This window comes from Melospiza melodia, chromosome 4 (assembly GCF_035770615.1).
Source record: "Melospiza melodia melodia isolate bMelMel2 chromosome 4, bMelMel2.pri, whole genome shotgun sequence".
Classification (NCBI taxonomy): Eukaryota; Metazoa; Chordata; class Aves; order Passeriformes; family Passerellidae; genus Melospiza; species Melospiza melodia.
This window is the reverse complement of record NC_086197.1, coordinates 97004867-97011631: the sequence shown is the minus strand read 5'-3', so window position 1 is coordinate 97011631 and position 6765 is coordinate 97004867.

Genomic DNA, 6765 nt, shown 5'->3' with positions numbered 1-6765 from the left:
CCTGCCCCTGCACTGAGAGGAGGCCACAGGGGCCTCGACGAGCGCTGAAGCGCTTCAGGACCGGCACCAGGGACGCAGGCTGTGACACGCCCCGAGTACAGGGGGTCACGCTGGCCAGGGGCCAGCAGCAGGCAGAAAGCTGCCGGGGTTGGGGAAAAGCCCTGCCCTGCTTACAGGGCAGCCGGGCTGGGGGCCGGGAGAGCTCCGTTTCCCCCCTGCGGTGCGGAGACAGGGGCTCTCACACCCTCCTTTACAGGGTCGCCCCTCTCTCCGGGCAGCCAAAGGAGCACAAGGCAAAAGGCCAAGCACAGCAAGGACCAGCCCTGCACGCAGGGAGGTCGCCCAGCGCAAAGCCGGCCGCGGCACCCTGAAGGCGCCCTGGCCTGGAAAAAGCCCTTTGCCCAGAGGGCCCCTCGCGTCCCTCTTCGGCTCCTGTGCCTCGCCGTTCCGCTCTTGATCTCGAAGGCGCTGCCGCTCTTGCCTCGTCGTCCCACGGCTTCTGCCAACGGACGACGACACGCTCAGGCCTGAGAAACTCCAGACCCCGTGCCTGCAGGGAACCGCCACCCAACAGCCCCACAGGGACATCCCCAACCGGCTGCCCAAAAGCCCCACGCTTCAGCTCCAAGCTGCTGCTCTTACCTTGCGGCTGCGCTTCTGGGCTCGAGGCCGCCAATGCTGAAGGCTGGCTCTTGCCTCGCCGATCCACTCTTGAGCTCGAAGAGGCTGCTCCTGCGGCTCGCTCTTTCCTCGCTGTCCCACGGCTTCTGCAAACGTCGACGAGGACGCAATCAGGCCCGAGGAGCCCCAGCTGCCATAGGGAGGGGCCACCCAACAGCCCCACAGCCTCATGCCAGCAACGCCGCGGCCCCCCAGCTGCCCAAAAGCCTCCAACTACAGCTTGACTCACCGTCCCGACGTCCGGCGCAGTCCCACGCCGTGCTGGGAGCCGGGTCCTCTGGGCAAAGGAAGCTGGGCACGCAAGGCAGCGGCCAAGAGGCTGCACACCCCTGCTTACAGGGGGCTCAGGCCGCTGCCTGGACTAAAAAGTGCCCGGGGCTCCAGAGCACTTACAGGCCCCCACTTACAGGGCGGCTCTGGTCCCCAGGGCCTATGGAGGCTCCTTCTCTCCACCAGCTGCGGGGCGCTCCCCACTAACGGGGCGGGCGCCCCACACAGGCTGCCAGCTGAAAGGGAGCACAAAGGCTCCCAGACTCGCAGCCTGCTTACAGGCCGGTCCACACCCGGGGTTGCCACAGAGCTCGGCCTTCCCCCAAGGCGACAGGAACCTGACTCTACCGTCAGGCAGTCCAGCTCGCGGCCTAAAGCCGAGGGGCCGCCAGCCCAGCCCTGAGGACAGGGAGGGCACACGCCTGGCCCCGTGACTCCTGGCCCCACGCCTCTGAAGGACCGGGGCCAGGGACACCCGCCTGATTACAGGGGGTCCCTCCAACCGCCCGCCGAGGCCAGGGGACGCACAGAACCCCACTAACGGGGCCGCCCCCCGCTCCCCGGCACCCCCCAACAAGCACTACGGAGCACGGGCTCCGGCCTGCGCCCCGCTTGGGGACAGGCCAGAGCCCGGCCGCAGCGCAGCGCGGCAACACGGCCGCCCGCAGAGCCCCGGGAGCCTCCTGTACGAGGCCGCCAGCCACGTGGCGCCAGCCCGAAGCACTGCCAAAGGCAGGAGCGTGCCCTGCGGCACGGCACTTCTGCAAGCTGCCCCCTGGCGAGGGCCCGGGAGCGCTCGTTCCTGTCGCCTGGCTAAAGGAGCCTCCCCAGCCCTGCTTACAGGGACCCGGGTGGGGCTGCTCCTGGGGACAAAGGGTGCCGCCAAGGTCCTGACACGGGCCCCGAGTACAGGGCCCGCACGCTGGCAGCTCACCAGCACCACCGGCAGCGTGGCCGCACGCCCTGGCCCTGGCTACAGGCGGGTCACGCTGCCCACGCTGCCGCTAAGCGGCTTCGCGCCGCCCTCAGAAAGCAGGGGCAAGGCCGGAGGCTTTCTCCACCCGTGCATTTTGGGCACCCGCCTGCGGCTGCACAGAGCTCCTCTTTCCCTCCTGGGAAGTCTAAGCTACACTGGCTCTGTTGCTAAAGCACAACCACACTTCCTCACTCGCACCAACTAGGGGGAAGACAGGGGAGGGGGAGGCAGGGGAGGGGGAGACAGTCCCAGAAGAGGGAGCAAGCTCTGTGCAGCCAACCTACTCTAGGGAGCCATTGCCAATGCTGAGCGGGAGAGGAAAGCCTCAGCCCTGCCCCTGCACTGAGAGGAGGCCACAGGGGCCTCGACGAGCGCTGAAGCGCTTCAGGACCGGCACCAGGGACGCAGGCTGTGACACGCCCCGAGTACAGGGGGTCACGCTGGCCAGGGGCCAGCAGCAGGCAGAAAGCTGCCGGGGTTGGGGAAAAGCCCTGCCCTGCTTACAGGGCAGCCGGGCTGGGGGCCGGGAGAGCTCCGTTTCCCCCCTGCGGTGCGGAGACAGGGGCTCTCACACCCTCCTTTACAGGGTCGCCCCTCTCTCCGGGCAGCCAAAGGAGCACAAGGCAAAAGGCCAAGCACAGCAAGGACCAGCCCTGCACGCAGGGAGGTCGCCCAGCGCAAAGCCGGCCGCGGCACCCTGAAGGCGCCCTGGCCTGGAAAAAGCCCTTTGCCCAGAGGGCCCCTCGCGTCCCTCTTCGGCTCCTGTGCCTCGCCGTTCCGCTCTTGATCTCGAAGGCGCTGCCGCTCTTGCCTCGTCGTCCCACGGCTTCTGCCAACGGACGACGACACGCTCAGGCCTGAGAAACTCCAGACCCCGTGCCTGCAGGGAACCGCCACCCAACAGCCCCACAGGGACATCCCCAACCGGCTGCCCAAAAGCCCCACACTTCAGCTCCAAGCTGCTGCTCTTACCTTGCGGCTGCGCTTCTGGGCTCGAGGCCGCCAATGCTGAAGGCTGGCTCTTGCCTCGCCGATCCACTCTTGAGCTCGAAGAGGCCGCTCCTGCGGCTCGCTCTTTCCTCGCTGTCCCACGGCTTCTGCAAACGTCGACGAGGACGCAATCAGGCCCGAGGAGCCCCAGCTGCCATAGGGAAGGGCCACCCAACAGCCCCACAGCCTCATGCCAGCAACGCCGCGGCCCCCCAGCTGCCCAAAAGCCTCCAACTACAGCTTGACTCACCGTCCCGACGTCCGGCGCAGTCCCACGCCGTGCTGGGAGCCGGGCCCTCTGGGCAAAGGAAGCTGGGCACGCAAGGCAGCGGCCAAGAGGCTGCACACCCCTGCTTACAGGGGGCTCAGGCCGCTGCCTGGACTAAAAAGTACCCGGGGCTCCAGAGCACTTACAGGCCCCCACTTACAGGGCGGCTCTGGTCCCCAGGGCCTATGGAGGCTCCTTCTCTCCACCAGCTGCGGGGCGCTCCCCACTAACGGGGCGGGCGCCCCACACAGGCTGCCAGCTGAAAGGGAGCACAAAGGCTCCCAGACCCGCAGCCTGCTTACAGGCCGGTCCACACCTGGGGAGCCACAGAGCTCGGCCTTCCCCCAAGGCGACAGGAACCTGACTCTACCGTCAGGCAGTGCAGCTCACGGCCTAAAGCCGAGGGGCCGCCAGCCCAGCCCTGAGGACAGGGAGGGCACACGGCCGGCCCCGTGACTCCTGGCCCCACGCCTCTGAAAGACCGGGGCCAGGGACACCCGCCTGATTACAGGGGGTCCCTCCAACCGCCCGCCGAGGCCAGGGGACGCACAGAACCCCACTTACGGGGCCGCCCCCCGCTGCCCGGCACCCCCCAACAAGCACTACGGAGCACGGGCTCCGGCCTGCGCCCCGCTTGGGGACAGGCCAGAGCCCGGCCGCAGCGCAGCGCGGCAACACGGCCGCCTGCAGAGCCCCGGGAGCCTCCTGTACGAGGCCGCCAGCCACGTGGCGCCAGCCCGAAGCACTGCCAAAGGCAGGAGCGTGCCCTGCGGCACGGCACTTCTGCAAGCTGCCCCCTGGCGAGGGCCCGGGAGCGCTCGTTCCTGTCGCCTGGCTAAAGGAGCCTCCCCAGCCCTGCTTACAGGGACCCGGGTGGGGCTGCTCCTGGGGACAAAGGGTGCCGCCAAGGTCCTGACACGGGCCCCGAGTACAGGGCCCGCACGCTGGCAGCTCACCAGCACCACCGGCAGCGTGGCCGCACGCCCTGGCCCTGGCTACAGGCGGGTCACGCTGCCCACGCTGCCGCTAAGCGGCTTCGCGCCGCCCTCAGAAAGCAGGGGCAAGGCCGGAGGCTTTCTCCACCCGTGCATTTTGGGCACCCGCCTGCGGCTGCACAGAGCTCCTCTTTCCCTCCTGGGAAGTCTAAGCTACACTGGCTCTGTTGCTAAAGCACAACCACACTTCCTCACTCGCACCAACTAGGGGGAAGACAGGGGAGGGGGAGGCAGGGGAGGGGGAGACAGTCCCAGAAGAGGGAGCAAGCTCTGTGCAGCCAACCTACTCTAGGGAGCCATTGCCAATGCTGAGCGGGAGAGGAAAGCCTCAGCCCTGCCCCTGCACTGAGAGGAGGCCACAGGGGCCTCCACGAGCGCTGAAGCGCTTCAGGACCGGCACCAGGGACGCAGGCTGTGACACGCCCTGAGTACAGGGGGTCACGCTGGCCAGGGGCCAGCAGCAGGCAGAAAGCTGCCGGGGTTGGGGAAAAGCCCTGCCCTGCTTACAGGGTAGCCGGGCTGGGGGCCGGGAGAGCTCCGTTTCCCCCCTGCGGTGCGGAGACAGGGGCTCTCACACCCTCCTTTACAGGGTCGCCCCTCTCTCCGGGCAGCCAAAGGAGCACAAGGCAAAAGGCCAAGCACAGCAAGGACCAGCCCTGCACGCAGGGAGGTCGCCCAGTGCAAAGCCGGCCGCGGCACCCTGAAGGCGCCCTGGCCTGGAAAAAGCCCTTTGCCCAGAGGGCCCCTCGCGTCCCTCTTCGGCTCCTGTGCCTCGCCGTTCCGCTCTTGATCTCGAAGGCGCTGCCACTCTTGCCTCGTCGTCCCACGGCTTCTGCCAACGGACGACGACACGCTCAGGCCTGAGAAACTCCAGACCCCGTGCCTGCAGGGAACCGCCACCCAACAGCCCCACAGGGACATCCCCAACCGGCTGCCCAAAAGCCCCACACTTCAGCTCCAAGCTGCTGCTCTTACCTTGCGGCTGCGCTTCTGGGCTCGAGGCCGCCAATGCTGAAGGCTGGCTCTTGCCTCGCCGATCCACTCTTGAGCTCGAAGAGGCCGCTCCTGCGGCTCGCTCTTTCCTCGCTGTCCCACGGCTTCTGCAAACGTCGACGAGGACGCAATCAGGCCCGAGGAGCCCCAGCTGCCATAGGGAAGGGCCACCCAACAGCCCCACAGCCTCATGCCAGCAACGCCGCGGCCCCCCAGCTGCCCAAAAGCCTCCAACTACAGCTTGACTCACCGTCCCGACGTCCGGCGCAGTCCCACGCCGTGCTGGGAGCCGGGCCCTCTGGGCAAAGGAAGCTGGGCACGCAAGGCAGCGGCCAAGAGGCTGCACACCCCTGCTTACAGGGGGCTCAGGCCGCTGCCTGGACTAAAAAGTGCCCGGGGCTCCAGAGCACTTACAGGCCCCCACTTACAGGGCGGCTCTGGTCCCCAAGGCCTATGGAGGCTCCTTCTCTCCACCAGCTGCGGGGCGCTCCCCACTAACGGGGCGGGCGCCCCACACAGGCTGCCAGCTGAAAGGGAGCACAAAGGCTCCCAGACCCGCAGCCTGCTTACAGGCCGGTCCACACCCGGGGAGCCACAGAGCAAGGCCTTCCCCCAAGGCGACAGGAACCTGACTCTACCGTCAGGCAGTCCAGCTCGCGGCCTAAAGCCGAGGGGCCGCCAGCCCAGCCCTGAGGACAGGGAGGGCACACGGCCGGCCCCGTGACTCCTGGCCCCACGCCTCTGAAAGACCGGGGCCAGGGACACCCGCCTGATTACAGGGGGTCCCTCCAACCGCCCGCCGAGGCCAGGGGACGCACAGAACCCCACTTACGGGGCCGCCCCCCGCTGCCCGGCACCCCCCAACAAGCACTACGGAGCACGGGCTCCAGCCTGCGCCCCGCTTGGGGACAGGCCAGAGCCCGGCCGCAGCGCAGCGCGGCAACACGGCCGCCTGCAGAGCCCCGGGAGCCTCCTGTACGAGGCCGCCAGCCACGTGGCGCCAGCCCGAAGCACTGCCAAAGGCAGGAGCGTGCCCTGCGGCACGGCACTTCTGCAAGCTGCCCCCTGGCGAGGGCCCGGGAGCGCTCGTTCCTGTCGCCTGGCTAAAGGAGCCTCCCCAGCCCTGCTTACAGGGACCCGGGTGGGGCTGCTCCTGGGGACAAAGGGTGCCGCCAAGGTCCTGACACGGGCCCCGAGTACAGGGCCCGCACGCTGGCAGCTCACCAGCACCACCGGCAGCGTGGCCGCACGCCCTGGCCCTGGCTACAGGCGGGTCACGCTGCCCACGCTGCCGCTAAGCGGCTTCGCGCCGCCCTCAGAAAGCAGGGGCAAGGCCGGAGGCTTTCTCCACCCGTGCATTTTGGGCACCCGCCTGCGGCTGCACAGAGCTCCTCTTTCCCTCCTGGGAAGTCTAAGCTACACTGGCTCTGTTGCTAAAGCACAACCACACTTCCTCACTCGCACCAACTAGGGGAAGACAGGGGAGGGGGAGGCAGGGGAGGGGGAGACAGTCCCAGAAGAGGGAGCAAGCTCTGTGCAGCCAACCTACTCTAGGGAGCCATTGCCAATGCTGAGCGGGAGAGGAAAGCCTC